Source organism: Chanodichthys erythropterus, chromosome 4 (genome assembly GCF_024489055.1).
Source record: "Chanodichthys erythropterus isolate Z2021 chromosome 4, ASM2448905v1, whole genome shotgun sequence".
NCBI lineage: Eukaryota > Metazoa > Chordata > Actinopteri > Cypriniformes > Xenocyprididae > Chanodichthys > Chanodichthys erythropterus.
This window is the reverse complement of record NC_090224.1, coordinates 10,999,226-11,015,722: the sequence shown is the minus strand read 5'-3', so window position 1 is coordinate 11,015,722 and position 16,497 is coordinate 10,999,226.

Below are 16,497 nucleotides of genomic sequence, written 5' to 3'. Positions count from 1 at the left end.
ACACACACACATTGTCCGGTCTCGTTCGTTGTACAACTTGTTGTATGCTTACCTCAAGGACTCCCAAAACGATACTTACCTGCCCCCATCGTCTCCTACGTCTCCATCGTCTCCAGTTCTCCCCGTGTTCCTACCTGCCTGTGTGTGTGAGTGTTCCTGTCTGCCATCTCCAGCGTCTCCTTTCACCATCACCTGCAGCACAAGAAAAAGGACAGTATTAACTTGCATTCTTCTCCATTACCATCAACATCACCATCCACTTACCTGTTGCTCTGCTGATCGCTTCAATAAACACCGAAACTGCTTATATCTCTGCTTCCTGTGTCTCTGTTGTAACATACATAAAGATGGCGTAGGCTATAAGAAGATTGCCAAGACCCTGAAACTGAGCTGCAGCACGTTGGCCGAGACCATACAGCGGTTTAACAGGACAGGTTCCACTCAGAACAGGCCTCGCCATGGTCGACCAAAGAAGTTGAATGCACGTGCTCAGCGTCATATTCAGAGGTTGTGTTAGGGAAATAGATATTTGAGTGCTGCCAGCGTTGCTGCAGAGGTTGAAGGGGTGGGGGGTCAGTCTGTCAGTGCTCAGACCATATGCCACACACTGCATCAAATTGGTCTGCATGGCTGTCGTCCCAGAAGGAAGCCTATTCTAAAGATGATGCACAAGAAAGCCTGTACTGTGACATGTACTGTGACATACTGAAGCAGAGCATGATCCCTTCCCTTCGGAGACTGGGCCGCAGGGCAGTATTCCAACATGATAACGACCCCAAACACACCTCCAAGATAACCACTGCCTTGCAAAAGAATGTCTCCAGACCTAAACCGTATTGAGCATCTGTGGGACATCCTCAAACGGAAGGTGGAGGAGCGCAAGGTCTCTAACATCCACCAGCTCCGGGATGTCATATATATATATATAGCAAAGAGTACATCTCTAAGAACTTCACACATTCTACAATAGACTTTAAATGATTTCTTGTTTTCTTTTTCATGTTTGCTCTTATGGCATTGACCTACATTACAAAAAATCCATAGGGCATGTGAATGAATGAATGAGTGAATGGAAAGGTGGATGAATGAGTGACTGCATGAATGAGAGGATTGGACATATAGAGGGAGGGAGAGATGAAGGGGAGGTATTTAGAAAGTTATACTGAATCAGGAAATTCCTAGAACTCTCCAGGTGGGAGGGGAAGGGGGCGTGGAGAGTTAAGCTGGACCCCCATCCCTCTCCTGCCCCCCTGGTCAGGCTTAGAAGAGGACTCATTCTGTAGCCTTAGTCAGCATGCTCATAGGGGGCCCTCACAATGGAGCTATTCTGTGGACAAAGAGTAGAGTTAATGCTGCTATTCCACCACGCTAGGCTGCTGGGGGCTCCTCTCAGGGCCGCCGGTAGCGCAGGCTTGTGTTAGCCATGGCTAAAGGTAATTTATCCCCTCAAGCGTGGGTCAGAGGTTAAGGTAGATGACAGGTCAGAAATTTGAGGTAGCGTAGCAACAGGGAGTTATATATATATGGATTATATTATCTATCTATAGTATCTATATTATATTATCTATATATAGTCTGTATAGTAGTATGCATATGTTTGTTTTGATTAGAAAGCAATATGTGCTCACATTATTCTGGAGTGAATTGAGGAGTTCAGAGTTCTGTTGGTCTTTTGAGGCATTCAATAGCCATATACTCTATGCCAAAGATTGTATCTATGAATACAAAGGTATTCATTTGCCTAACATGCATTTAATTGGCCTAAGTTACTGTTCATCTCCTTCCAAAATTGCCCCGTTAATTCATCTCAGTCACACAACAGCCATGTAGACGTAGTCAAGACATTCTGCTGAAGTTTAAACTGCAGAGGTTTTTAATACAGTAATGTAGTAAAAAAAAAAAAAGTCTCAATCATCAACTGATGGATAGAACCACATTTTTTGCTTTTCGATAATCTGTTTCACTCGGATGTACGTCACATTATGCCAGAAAATATCTACTTCAGTGACATAATGACTTTGTAGAGACAACTACAAGTAATATACCTGAAAGTGGACAGACATAGCAAAATTAGCTCAACCAATTTGGGGTGGGTAAACCTATGTGATGATGACTAATGGTGTTTGTGGTTCATGTTTTAGAAACCTGTTTGGAAACAATCCAAGGTTCTTCCAAGTGGTGCAGAAAAACTTGGGGTTTGAATGGTTAAAAGACATAACACATTGAACCTTGGCAGATCAAGTTTGAAATAATTTCCCATAATTTCCTTTCATCTCTCTATATTGTGCCTATAAATCAAGACACCAAATAGAGAATTTAAGAGGTTTATTTGCACAATTTATGTGTGTGCATGAGCATGATTTTATGTGTGGGTGTCACACACTTTTGTTAAATGAGCTGAGTCTTTGTTAACGTACCCTTAAGCACACCTAACCCTGACACCACAACCTCTCTCCTCTCCTTCCCTCGCTTTTATCTCCATTCATCTAAGTGTCTTTCATTTCTCCATCCTCAACAATTTTCTCTTCTCACACTCCATCTTCCATTAAAACCATTCTTTGTCATTCTTTCAGACTTCTAAATTTAGGCACATTTTGTATAATCCTTTGAAGAAATACTTAAAGGAAAATTTCTGCCATTAATTACTCACTCTCATGCCGTTCCAAACCTGTGAGAATTTCATTTTGATGAAATCTGAGAGCTTTCCTTCCATAGACAGCTATGCAACTGACACTTTGACGCTTCAAAAGGTTCATCATAAAATTTATCCATATTAATTGAGTGGTTTAGTCAAAATTTTCTGAAGAGACACAATCACTTTATTTGATGAACAGATTTAATTTAGGCTTTTATTCACATATAAACTTTTTTGTGAGAAACAGACTGAAATTTAGTCTAAAATTTAGTCTAAAACCAATTTGTGAACAAATTATTCAAACCAGTTATGTGAACTAGTTCAAACAATGCACTGAAAATATCTGAATCAAAATAATGATATATTCATGAATGGTCGGACATCATTTCACTCTGTTATGAATGTGCAAAAAAAGAAAAGTTAAGGCGGATGTCATGAATTTCCATTTTTTTAATATAATGGCTTTAGAAGATTTGCAGTATAGAGTAATATGAACTAACCATCATGCTCTTATAGTCATTGGATCTTGACACCTCATACACTTTCATTATAGTGAAAAGAGTGGCCAGGATATTTGTTTTCCATACATTAAAGAAAGTCATAGAGTTTTGGAACAACACAAAGGTGAGCAAATGATGACTAGTGAGTGATTATGAATTTTTGTGTGAACTGTCCCTTTAAGTGTGTGCTTTATCACAGCAATGCTCGCCGTTGTTGACTTTTGAAAGCGCTGAGGGCACTTATTAGTGATGGGTGGAGTGGGGGGAAGTACATTTAAGGCCGTGCAACTCTAGACGGGATCTAAGGTCTTTGTCGGACATAAAGCATGTGGTCTTCTTTCTCCAAAGCGTGGCCTATAATGCCTGTCGTGGTCGTTAAGCGATTGTATTACTCCCAGCAGGTGAAGGGCGAATCTCCTCATAACCTTCCTTTATTTTTCCTTCCCTTTTGTCGTTTACAAGCCATTGTTTGGGACGAAGGCAAGGAAAAAGATGAAAAAAAAACTTTCTGCTGTTCTTTTGAAGGGTAAGCTGTTGTGCCTCATTGTTAAGGAGGGACTTTGATGTTTTAAGTTTTAAATGGTGAGTCAGGGAGAGTGTTGGACTTCGATATGACAGACTTGAAGTGAGGTGTCCCATTTCTGAGGGGAGTTTTCGTAGAGGTGTTTTTGAAGGGGATTGGATTTCTTTCTGCTTTCACCTGTTCTGTAGTCCTTGTAAGTTCAGTGACATCTGCTCTGAAGTCTTCTAGCATGGACTGGGGCCTAGTGGAGTTGTAGCCTATTTAAAATGTGTTTTATTCAGCAACTATTCGGTTTCGGTCTGAATACCCAATTGTGTCGCTATAAACTTTTATGGCGCGCATAATATATGGCCCTATTTACACTTGGTTTTGAGATCCATCTCAGATGATTCAAACATAACTGGTCAGCCCAGACAGATCACTATTCACACCTAGAAGTGGAATGAGTCTTAAATGTATCTACTGTGACCACTTGTGATCACCTCAAGGGTGATGTCAGTATGTTACTATATGTTAATAAAATACAATACAGTAAAAGACAAAGCACAAAAAGTCTACACACTGTTTTTTCCAAAAAATAACTTTAATAAGGGTTAAGTTTTTTTTTTTTATATTTAGTTAACGTATTTTAACATTCACTGTTTGTAGATTTTGAGGAGGTAGTATTTAGAGACACATTTTTCCTCCTGTAAAATGTAGATGAACACACAGTTTAAGCATCTACACTCTTAAAAAATATGTTTTTTAAAAGTTCTTTACATGGAGTTACAGTTCTTTTTAGAACCATATCATCCTGAAAAAAACGTTTTATGCTAAAACTGTTCTTTGTGTTGGAGTTTTAGGGTTCTTTATTCCCGCCTTTTTGTTTTTTAAATCTGTAACTATCACAGCCACCTCATTACTGTTTTTTGGAGCTCAACCATCCAGACTATCAAAACAATCTCAACAGGTAAATGATTTCTTCCTTAAAATGTCTATACATTTTAACTTTCAAAATTGTAACTGGTTTCCTACCAATCATGTCTTTTTCTCTTTTTAGTTTAACAGAACATGTAAGTTTGACCAGCTCTGTACTGTTAAGGATACTTCTCCACTAAGTAAGAATTTGCCCCCCCAGAATTTCCTTGTGCCCCCCCAAAAATGTGCAGCCAACAATAAAAATGAATAAGCCTACATAAACATTAAAAACGTCTTATCTATTAAATAAGGATCGGCCACTTTAATCACAGAAAAAAAAGTGAATATTATGCTTATAATGATATGTAATCTCACAAAAATGGACTTAAAATCCCAAAACATGCGAACTGGGAAGTAACGAACATTAATCAGAAAACACGTCGAAAACAAGTGTACACCTAATCTTCAAGCAAGTAGCCTAAAAAAAATATCACAATGAGGATCACATCTGCATCAGCCGAACATTTTCTGCATGCTGAGATAGCTGTCAGCGAACATTTCCTCCGTAATTTCGTTAACAATGAATAATTTGAACATTATATCCAGGGGCGGCGCTAGGGTGGGCTAAGGGGGCTGGAACCCCAAATGTTTTTCCAAAAGCCCTGAATCTTTCAGGTTTGAGGTTTCTGTGCTGCGTGTTTTAAAGAGAAGTGTGCATCTGAAAATACAATGTAGACTGAGACTCTATATCACAAGATGTTTGAGCCCTCTTTCATGACCAGGTACAAGTCAATGCTGTTTCTTTGTTCCATTTGCACTCTGTACATGGGTTGAAGCTCTCAGTTTTGAGCTTCCAAAGTGCACCAGACTGATGCATTTAACTTTAAAATACACAAAAATTTTAAAAATTCAAGAATACTACAAAAAAAAGCTCCTTTCATGTCAGTAAATTAAAATTTCATTGGACAAGTATAGATTTCGGTTAAGCCCCGAATGTTTACAATGTCTGGCTCCGCCCCTTATTATGTCCATAAATAATTCACATGGCCTACATAGCCAGTACAAATTAGGCTATAGCCTATAATTTGTTAGCCATAAGACGATTCTTGATGAATCAAAAAAACAAAAAGTTAGCTATTAATATTAGCCTAGAAAATGCTGCCCTACCAAAATTTGTGATTGCCCCCCCAGTCCAGCAAGCCTAGTACCGGGCCTGAGTCTATTACACTGTCTACACCAGACGCGACCGACAAAACACGACAAACTGACCGTTGCAAAGCACTTGGACTATGTCAGACCGTTTACTATTGGGTATTTGTTGGGAATTTGTGGGTCGTGTTGCGTCGTGCTGAATCCAGTGTAGACATTATCACTGATTGTAATGGTTTCTATTGTCTTTTGACACTTCGCATCGCGCCGCACCACTCCGCTCCGTTCGCGTCCGGTCTAGACACTGTGTTATAGTATTTAGTAATGTTTTTAATTAAATTTTATTTATAGTATCACTTTTCATTTTAATTTAATTTTAATTTAAGTTTTAGTAGTTTCGTCATGTGCTTTTGTCAATTTTATTAGTTTGTTTTTTAATATTTCTATTTATCTTTCTATCTTTCTATTTATCTATAATTCAAGTTTTAGTAATTTTAGGACGTCAGCTTAAACTTTTATTTCAGTTAGTTGCCGATGCAACATTTCTATTTTTTAAAGTTTTTATGTTTACATTTTTATCTAATAGTTTATTTCAGCTTTATTTATTTTACAGAAAATGATTTTCAATAGTTTTTAGTTAACAATAACAACACTGCTCCAGTCTGAACTATTTTTAACATGGGCAAAAACACTACCTTCCAATTAAATGACATTTTTGCCTTCTGCCTTTCAGAGTGCTCATCCAAGTGCACATTCAACAGTTTTAATGGCACCATGTGTTACCTTACAACCTCACAAGCCTACAATTACAGGTTTAGCAATTAGCTGTGAATGTGCTGTTTAACACCTAATCAACACTCATTTGGGGAAGGGGAGCCAGGAGGACAATAAAAACACAATATAGGAATATTTGATTGTAACATTCATGTTAAGAACAAAGGAATAAAGTATAATTAAGGCATTTAGCAGATGATGTTTTTCCCCCAGAATGACTTACAAAAGTAAGAATCAGTCATCATCTATTATAATTATATCAGTGGATTTGAGATATGGCTCATTTCACTCAAGTATACGCTTACTGAATCTCACTCTCTCCATCAAAACAACCAAGCAGCACTGCCTGAATATCTTCATTCTGCATAAATTCAGAGTAATTATTTGCATGACTGCAATTCCAACGCAATTAACCTTGAGCGTCATATAAGAGGAGTTGCTGAGTGCTGAGAAATATGCAAATTCCATCCAAAAAGGTCACAGTGATTCGATTTTATCTACTGATTTATATTTTCAACAATGCCGTTTTCACATTCAACAGCTGTCAAGCTGGGAAAAGGGGATGTGTGCTTCATATTAAGTATGCTAATTCATTAATCTGATTGAACAATAGTCATAAAAAAGGAAAGAAAAGTTAATTAGTTGAATTAGTATATGTTATCTGCTGGGTTTTATATTGCCCTCTGTGGCCTGGACTTCTGTCTCAAATGAATGATTACCAAAATAGCCTGGTGTGCACCTTGAAAGAATAGAATTAATCTTTGATGTTGTGTGAAAGGGGGGTCAGGAAGAGAAACAGATGCCTTAAAATAAGGCACTTGAACTAATCAAGATTTGTTTGAGGTTCTCTTAATTGGGCGTATGTGTTTGCGTCATGTGTGCGGTGAGGGTACCAGGCGTCTGTGATTAGATTGTGCTGTGATCCATCAGAAGGACTGACAGGCTGGTAATGGCCTATATTCTCCTCTCAACCCCCATGTGGCAGCACTCTGACACCAAAACATTTGCCATGACCCAATATCTTGAAGTTGAAATTGATTTATTTCTTCCCACATTCGGAACTGGATGCATCAGTTGAATAGTCAATTTGATAAATTATAAGTTGGATTTACTTAACTCTTTATATATGTCAACAGGTTCTACGTAACTGGCTTATGTTGCATTTAATTAACATTGTTAATTCCAGTAAACTTAAATTTAATTTACATAAGGTTAATTCAATGCCATTTAATTGAATCAGGTTAACCTTCTTAATTTTGTCCAAAACTATTAAGTTCAGTTATCAAATTTAAAACAAGCAATCCTGTTAAATTGAACAATCAATGTGTTCAAGAACAGTTTTTACAACCTTTACAAATGTTATAACAAGGAAACCTTTTACAAAATCTTTATTCTGTAAAGACTCTTACTGTTAGGCGTTAGCCAGAAGATGGTTTTGTTACATCCATGGCATGCCCATTTTTATTTTTTATTATTAAAACAACTGTTGTTAGCAGGTCCTCACCCCAAGCATGCTCTACACTTCACCACAATGGTAACCCCCAAAAGCACTAACATACTCTTATAAATATAAACATAAAAGAACATTAATCACTAACAAGTATTCCAATTATATCATCTTGAAAAAAAAATGCATAAAATAACAGCCCTGTGCAAAGCATGATGGGAAGGGGAAATCATGTTCCTATAGTTAAAAATGCAACTGTTTCAAGTCAATTTAAAGGTGCTAAATAGGATGTTTTGTTTTATACATTTTTGCAGTATTACTTGAAACTGTCTTTACTAACTGATAAAAGACTATTTATGAGGTGCACTGAAAGGAATAATATTAATATACATCATCTGTGCACGAGGTAGGGCCTTAAAAACATCAGCCAATCGTTTACGCGATCATCGCGTAAACGATTGGCCCTCTGGCTTGTCAATCACTGCCGTGACGTTCCTTGTGAGAGACGAGCACGGCTGCGCGCTCCAGTAACTTTCCACACTCCACAGGCGCTGCATGCGATGTTTTTGTCAGAAACTCAAAACTCAGTAACAGTCTTTGGTTTCTCAGTCGACGAAAAGATCCTATTTAGCACCTTTAACACAATGCAATTGTGTTTGAATGAGAATCCTAATACAACTGTGTTAAATAAAAATATATTTTTAAATAAACTGAACAATATCATACAAACGCTTTTTTGAGTGATGATCTGCTTATTCTTTTTTTTTTTTGTAAACTTTTACATGCAAAGACAAAATTAGATATGTATTTTTTTCACATTTCAAAATTTAACCCCTGTGATCTGTTTGATCCCAGATCCCTACCTCAAAAAACAAAAACAAAAAAGTTAGACAAGTTTCAAATGTTCTTCATTACTATGGACCCACGCAATGTGACGCCAGGTGCGACACAATTGTTTTTTGCTAGTTTCAGCCCGACACAGTTATCATTTTCACGTTCTGTCGGACTTATGATAGCAACCTGACTCGTAACAAAGCACTGTTCGCCAGAGGAGAACTGGCCCCCCGACTAAGCCTGGTTTCTCCCAAGGTTTTTTTTCTCCATTTTAACACCTATTTGCCACTTGTTTGCCACCTGATGTCACCTGTTGGAGTTTGGGTTCCTTGCTGCTGTCACCTTTGGCTTGCTTAGTTGGGGACACTTGACATTTGACTTGACATTTGATATTCGACATTGCTTTGATACTCTTGCATTGACACTATTCTTGAAGAGCTGCTGTGCAGCCAAAATAATGTACCAGTTATCAATGTAAAACTGCTTTGACACAATCTACATTGTAAAAAGCACTATATAAATGAAGGTGACTTGACTTGACATGTTGTTTAAATAGCAAATGCACTTGCGCCCATCTGTTCGCTCATGGGCATGCTGGTCTGAAAACGTCAAAGCCGCAGTATTTTTTATTTTATTTTATTTTATGTTTTTGTTATTTAAAGTCCATGTTAATATAACACACTGCTTATTACACACAAAGGGATGCGCAGCAGCACACAAACATTTTTAAATATTAAATAATAAAAAGGATTACTCTCTGGAGAGGTGTTCAGTCTTTCTGCTTGCAAATTCTGCCATGTAAATAGCGAATCCGTCACGGTGCAAGCACAACTGGGTTTTAAAGGAAATGGGAGAAGAGACCTTGATTGGTTTATTGCATGTTACGGCCAAAACACACCCATGACTCATTGAGAGAATAGGGACAACACTTTTGGACCATGCGCCTGGTGTGCCGACCTTTTATTCGTCGTTAAACTAGCAGAAGAGGATTCGGACACGCCCTAAGTGCACCTGTGCCGTGCACTTCAGACCATGTGCTTAGATCCTTAAAATAGAGCCCAATGTGTTGAAACTTAAATAAATACAATTCTTATTATTATTACACATATAACACTAGAGTTTCTGAAACAATAAACATAAATATAATCTAGTCAATCAGGACAATGTAATTGACTGACTACAAAACAATTGCCAGAAAATATGTTTATGACTACAATATACTAATCAATACAGTGAAGTAGCATATGAAGCACCAGATCCACAACACACATACACACACACACTAAACTAAACTAATGGCACTCAGTCGCCTCACTGAGGTTCATTAAGCTGATTTCCTTTGAGGGCTGGCCTACATTTGTCTGAGAAGCTCCAACTTCTTCTCTGTGATCAAACAGACAGATAACTGTCAGAGCCGGAGAGATCAGGACATTTGAACAATAGCGCCGCCCCCTACCAGCCCTGAATTGTTACGCTTGCTTTCCTAACCTCTGCCCTTCTCTTCAGGCTCCTGTAATGCTGAAAGGCCTGTGCCATCTCTAGTCCGCTATATCATCCAGCTTCAGAGTGTTCATAAGTGTGTGTGTCTCACTAGGTTAAAGGTGCTATTCTGTTAGGTCATGGAGATCAAACCTAGTAGTTGGGACTTTAACTAGCATGAAATGGGCATTTCATCTCTAGTTCTGTCAGTTCAGACCTCTCAGGTGTCTCCCTTTTTCTTTTTTAAAATGTAAAGATATTTGCTTTAAAATGTTTTTGTTTTTTTTATCTTAAAAATATCTGGTTAAACTGACAAAACATATTTAGAAATTGTATCTTTCATTTTGTGGCTCATAATCTGCCTCGTTAAGCATGTGCTGCTGAAAAAACTAATTTGTCCCGGTGGTTTATTTAAGCTAGTCAAGGACCCGGCTATGTGTAATTTGCCGTAATGTTCTCCAATGATAAGTTTAGTTTATACAGTGACAAAAAAATAATAAATCAGGTCAAGCACATTTGTACACAAACTTTTGTGTAAGAACGATGGTTTTGACACACAAAGCACATGCATACAGTGCTCATTACTCTCAGGGCAAAAGGTAAGAGTTTTTTTTACAGGGTAGTTTGAGTTATGACCCTAAAATCCCCTGGCAACATCTGGACTACATATATGGACCAACCAGTACCGGACACGATCACAGTTTAGATGGTGTAATGAGGTCATCATTTTCGACAGAAATGCTAAATTAGTCTGTCAAAATGTTACGAAAACAAGGTGATCAATATCAACACCTAATGTATGGAGAAACTACGGCTGCACAATTAATGGAATAATAATCGCTATTGCAGTTATGGCTTTAATGTTGTTGAAAGAAGGCTGCATATTATTAGATGAAAAATACAATAAAAATAGTTCAATTGAAAAATGTTATTACAATTTATTTAAAATAACTGATTTAATATCTTTTAAAATCTAATTAATTCCTGTGATGGCAAAGCTGAATTTTCAGCATCATTACTCCAGTCTTCAGAGATTCTTTAGAAATCATTCTAATATACTGATTTGGTGCTCATTGCCCAGATCAATATTTTTCTATAAACTGTGATACCATTTGAAAGTTTGGGGTAAGTAAGATTAAAAGAAAGAAATTAACCTTTTGAACGACATGGTCCCACACATGAGATTTTTATTTCTGTGTCCCACATTTGGGATTTATAATGTTCAGTGACGTCACATAACTGCCAGATTCAAACTGTGCTTTCGCTTGTCATTTATCACAACTATGTAGTGTTTTCAACCACATAATGTTTATTTTAGGTTTCAGACATTTAAAGACACATAAGCACTAGTAAAACAATACATTTAGAGATGGTAAAATACACATGTCTATGGAACATAGATGCAAACTCCTCACCTTTAACTCACCTTTTTGAGATCAAAATAAGTCACCTATGGGATTTGCATTGAGCCAATGAGAAAGTGTTTTAATTTAATTTTACTTAAAAAAAAAAGTTTAGCTCAGTATTGCCTTCTAATCAGCCAATATTGTCTTAAAGGTGCCCTAGAACTTTTTTAAAAAAGATATAATATAAGTCTAAGGTGTCCCCTGAATGTGTCAGCTCAAAATACCCCATAATTAATTTTTTTAACTGCCTATTTTGGGGCATCATTATAAATGAGCCGATTCAGGGCTACTGGCCCTTTAATTCTCCTGCTCCACGCCCACTGAGCTCGCGCTTGCCTTGAACAGTGCATAAACAAAGTTCACACAGCTAATATATCCCTCAAATGGATCTTTACAAAGTGTTCGTCATGCATGCGTCGGATTATGTGAGTATTGTATACTGTTATATTGTTTACATTGACTATGTATGAGTTTGAGGCTGTGCTCTGTGGCTAACGGCTAATGCTACACTGTTGGAGAGATTTATAACGAATGAAGTTGTTTATGAATTATACAGACTGCAAGTGTTTAATAATGAAAATAGTGACAGCTCTTGTCTCCGTGAATACAGTAAGAAACGATGGTAACTTTAGTATAAAAAATAAATTAAAAAAAATCCCTTAAAGTAACTACAAAAGAGCATGTAAAGCACATATCTTAAAAAAAAAAAAAAAGCCCCCGCCCCAGAAATGTTACAGTATAGACAGATCGGAGACAGGAGATAACAATTCAGGTAGTTTATTGAACACAAGCAGAGAAGATGGTGACAACAGGTGAGTAGTAGATGCAATGGCAGTGAATGATGAATGATAGATAAGTGATACTGTCCTTTGTGGTTGCAGGGTGACGTTCAAGGGCGTAGATTTGGTTTCAACTTTGGGGGGGTTTGAACGTTGGTATGGTTGTATTGTATTGGGGGGGTTGTAACTGATGGATTTGAATATTGGGGGGGTTGCTGTGATTGGTGGGTGTTGGAGCTTGGCGTGTCTGTGACAAGAAAATGTTCTCACCTTTTTCCCCCTTACCTGTTTGCATCCCTGATGGAAGCAGCGATAACAATCCATTCAAATATAATTTGCTGACGTGTTTTATTCATATCATACATTGAAGAGTAGGAACTTACTGCATCTTAAAACAAGTCCAAATGAGGTGCGTAAACAAAAAATCCAATAGATGAAACAATATGATTTCTTTGGTAGAGTGTGCAGACTCTGAAGTGAGTCATATCAGACACACATAGTGGGCATAAGTAACTATAAAGTTTACGCTATTCTCCTCCCAGTTCACCGGCCACTTACATGTATTTTCGGGAGAAACTGATGAATTCCCATGCTGTAAATCCGACTGTTAGGACTCTCTGAACTGTGGCGCAAACTGATGGCGGTGCCCATCTCACGTTATAGATCAAGATCATTTATAAATGATTTAACATTTAAACGACAAAACACACTCACTAATTACACATATTTGAGAGTCGGAATATCAGATAGTTGATGACATGGTAAGAAAGTTTTGTGAATATTCTGAATAAAACAGGAAAAATGAAATAAAAGCGATACATATGACTGCGGTGTGTCACGTGATAAGCATGACGGGGGTCAGTTAGAATATTTTTTACTTATGCATGAAAGGGTTAATACTTTTATTAAGAAAGGACACATTCAGTTGATCAAAAGTGACAGTAAAGACATTTCTATTTCATTTCTATTCTATTTCAAAGAATCATAAAAAAAAAATGTATCACAGTACAATTTTCAGCATTGATAATAACAATTAAACTAATAATTGAGCACCAATTAATTGATAATACTTGAGCACCAAATCACAAAGTAATCAACATTAATAATCATCATGGTGCAGCTCTGCCAGAAACAGAAAAAAAAAAAACATTGTTTTAGTTGAAATCAATCACGTTTGCAGGGTGTGCTGCTTCTTTTATGTGTGTGTGTGTGTGTGTGTGTTCCTGTGGGTTTGTGGTGTGATGCTAAGGTCAGACTCATTGTGTCATGGATGAAAGGCTGTGTTTGCACACGTGCTGGAGGTTAAAATGAAAATGAGTTAAAAAGCAACAAAGAAAACATAATGAATGATTCTCTGAAGGAAAAGAGTGAGAGGTGAAAACAGAAAGGTGTGTGACATTTGGGCACTGCCATCTGTATGGTAATTGCTACACGCTGGTAAAGTTTGATCACACATGAATTTTCTTTCTACTATGCTCTAACATTACCACATTCTTCACCTGACCCAGAACAGATGGCACCCCCTCCCTCTCCTCTTGCCCCCCTTGGAGACAGTGCCCATCCAATGAGGGGCATTTTTAAAGCTGGCATCCTTTTGTTTGGGTGGCAACTCTGCATGTTATGAGGATTAGAACATTTCTGACAGTGCTGGTTGATAAGAATCAGAGCATGTTGTTGTGCTGTTGGCTTTTGTTTTAAACCCTGTCTTTAGTCTGTCTCCAGTTTTCCATATGCTGTCCATCCTGTTACTCCACAACAAGCGCTGGTCCCCGCACATAGCAGAGGGTTGATTGACAGGCTGACACTGAAATATTCCACGGCACAGATAATCTGTTGAATACAGCTGGCGTGTGAACATTCCAGAGGAGACATATATGTATGTATGTTTGCATGTATTTACATATTTGTTTATTTTTATATTAGTTTATTTAGTGTCAGTATTTTTATAGAAATTAATACTTTTATTCAGTGAGAATGCATTATATTGATCAAAAGTGACAGTAAAGACATTGTCACAAAAAATGCAATTCCTTTTGAACTTTCTAATAAATACAAATATGTGTATCAAAAACTCTTGTGCATCTGGATTGGAAGGTGAGATTATGTCTGAAAGGGAACAAACAAGTCTGTATATAGATCATAAACTTTAATATATGAAAGTATTTACGCATTAGAGCACATTAATTTCCTGTTTATCAATTATATTAATAGCATTTTATATTATTTTTATAATCCTGTTTTATGTGCATTTTATGGCAGATGGGTTTTAAAATCTGTGCTCTGAACTCAAACTCTTCCGCTGACTGAACTTCATAACCCCTTCTGAGACTGTTTATGGATATTTAACCATACCATAAACAATCATACAGTCACATAATATGGAGCTATATTTTCCGAGTTTATTATAGTTCAATGATGTCTGCAGCCGCACCAATCAGAGAGGAATAACTCATGTTTAAGGAAGAATGTGACATTTTTTTAACACATGTATATGGGTGAATATTAGTATGTTTTCAATTAAGCATTCAACATTTTTTCATTTTCTTATTGATGCCACAGACCCCCAAATATGATCATTTTCTTACAACCCCCATCCTAAAATGTAAAAGGCAGCTATATGTTTTCATGCATAAAGACATTAATACTGTGAAAAAATAATATGTGACCCTGGACCACAAGTCGTCACACAGGTTTATTTGTAGCAATAGCCAACGATACATTGTATGGGTCAAAATTATCAATTTTTCTTTTATGCCAAAAATCATTAGGATATTAAGTAAAGATCATGTTCCATGAAGATATTTTGTAAATTTCCTAATGTAAGTATATCAAAAATGTATTTATTAGGGCTGTCAAATGATTAATCATGATTAATCGCATACAAAATAAAAGTTTGAGTTTGTATAATATATGTGTGAGTAATGTGTGTAATTAATATGTATATATAAATACACACAAATTAATGTATATATTTAAGAGAAATATGTTATTTATGTACAAAAAATGTATTTATATATAATATAAATTATATAAAAATATAAATAAATACATATGCTTGTAAATATTTCTCAAATATATACATGGATGTGTTTGTATTTATATATACATAATAATTACACACAGTACACCCACATATATTAGGCAAACTCAAACTTTTATTTTGTATGTGATTTAATCGTTTGACAGCCCTAGTATTTATGTGAGTGGATATGCATTGCTAAAGGCTTAATTTGGACAACTTTAAAGGTGATTTTTTTTTAAAGTTGATTACTTTTCAGATTTTTTTGCACCCTCAGATTCCAGATTTTCAAATATTGTCCTATTATAACAAACCATACATCAATGGAAAGCTTATTCATTCAGCTTTCAGATGATGAATAAATCTCAATTTCCCTTATGACTGGTTTTGTGGTCCAGGGTCACATATGTGCAAAATATTATTCAGTTAGACCTACTTTATATTACTTTTTTAAAACACCACACTACTTTAGATATATTATTTGTTTATTTAAATTTTAAATTTTGCTTTATTTAATTTATTATTTAATAATTTATTTATTTAAATCAAATCTATACACTTGTTATATTTTATTTTTATATCATTTTATTTATTTATTTATATAAAAAAATCACTTGTTTATTTTAATATTTTTTCATTTTAATCAAATTTAATTTAATTCAAATTTAATAGATTTATTATTTATTTTTACTTCTTTTTTCAGAGATCCCTAGCATTCCCTTGCAGCCCCTTGTGAGGAAAAAACCCCGGTGCATAGTGGAGATATTTAATTATTTAAAATATTTAATATTGTGATCAGAAATCGTATTATGTGAGGAGTTGATTTAGCATCATATTAAAAAAAATTCCAAATTATCAGAAAATGTCCCATTTTACCCATATTCACCCTATCTGTATAAAATCTGAGGTTTGAAAAATTAAATAAGATACAAACAGTGCTTTGTATGGTGGCCAGCTCTATCAGTTTCCACATGGCGATGTGTTATTGTCTTAGCTCGAGGCTTTGTTTTTGTTTTTTTTATAACCAGGCAGGATAAGCCATCGGCCAGATGGCA